This window comes from Montipora foliosa, chromosome 6 (assembly GCF_036669935.1).
Source record: "Montipora foliosa isolate CH-2021 chromosome 6, ASM3666993v2, whole genome shotgun sequence".
Classification (NCBI taxonomy): domain Eukaryota; kingdom Metazoa; phylum Cnidaria; class Anthozoa; order Scleractinia; family Acroporidae; genus Montipora; species Montipora foliosa.
Genome location: NC_090874.1, coordinates 13516319 through 13516995, shown reverse-complemented (window position 1 = coordinate 13516995; position 677 = coordinate 13516319).

Sequence of the window (677 nt, the reverse complement as noted above, 5' to 3'; positions counted from 1 at the left end):
CGCATGCGTTCTGTACTAACTCTGCTTACCACATGAACAAGAACAAGGAACAAAATTCAGAACAATAGACTATCCTTAGTTTTTATTACACTAACGAAGAAGCTGCCGTAGTCAAGGGGTTAATCACGTATGGCTCAGGGACCGATTAATCTCTCCCTCTTTGGATCGAAAGTAGCACGGCGGACCCCAAACAGAGTTTTTGCAAATTTTTTTTTTTTTTTCTCAAACCCTTTGATTACTATCTGGCAAAACACGTTCAGCTTTATCCACGGTCCTATCTTGTAACGTCATCACTTTTAACGGTCAGGAACAGCTTTGTCCACTAACTTGTGCAGGGAGAAGAGATCTCTCAAACTATACCTGCATTAATGAGCACAATTCAGTCAAGGAAACTGGAGAAACGGCCAAAAAAACCATGTAACACTGACCTGAAATCTCCATGAAAAGCTTGCTCCATTACCCACCTACCTTTCTGAGCACCTAATTCTAAGATGATGAAAGGTTTCTCAGAAACTCTTCCTACCCAAATAAAGCCTACCAAATGCCCAGCAAGTTGAAAAAAAAAATGAGGCAAGGAAAGCGAAAAGAGAGGGAAGGAGAGAAAGCGAAAAGTGAAAGTCGAAAGTGTTGTGCTACTTTTAAACCCCAAAACTATGTCGGAATTTTGCTTTCTGCGC